Raw genomic sequence first — 735 nt, forward strand, 5'->3', positions numbered from 1 at the left:
CGATACAATAAATAAAAAAACACAATTCATTTCTCTCACACGTATAGATAGATAGATAAATAGATAGATAGAATCATAGAAAGATAGATAGATAGTAGTGGATAGATATTCGAAAATCCAAACTAGACATATATATAATGAAAGTAACCTCCATAATATAATATGTCCTCTTAAAATAAATCAATGTTTTGTACGCATGCAAGTAATATTTAATTTAATTAGCTAAGAGTAATGCCATGTCAAATCATTTTTCCCCTTAAAAAGATAAACAAATATATATCTCAGACGACCCAATCCAATTTCCCCTACCTACAAACCGGTACAGAAGGGACAAGCTAGAAATTGAACTTAAATAATACATTTAAGTTTTACAACAGATCATAGCATGGGAGCTTCTAACATGAATGAAAAATGTTATTTATACATTAAATAATTTTTATATTTGTATGANTTATTAATAAAAAGAGTTATATAAATAATTTGTTTTAATACATTTTTTATACAAGAGTTTCTTTTTGAATTTGTGTGAAATTTATATGGACTTTTACGATAGCCTTTTCTTGAGTTTGTTAAGATTTATTTTAATTAAACTATATACCTATTCTTAACATATAATTCGACATAGGAAATATCTATTTTTTTAATTTGGATCTAATATTTTTTTTCTTTATCTATAAGTGTTATTGAATTTTTCTATAAATATTTTTAAAAAACTTTATTTGATACTTTTTCTTT

Source organism: Arachis ipaensis, chromosome B02 (genome assembly GCF_000816755.2).
Source record: "Arachis ipaensis cultivar K30076 chromosome B02, Araip1.1, whole genome shotgun sequence".
In the NCBI taxonomy this organism is placed as follows: domain Eukaryota; kingdom Viridiplantae; phylum Streptophyta; class Magnoliopsida; order Fabales; family Fabaceae; genus Arachis; species Arachis ipaensis.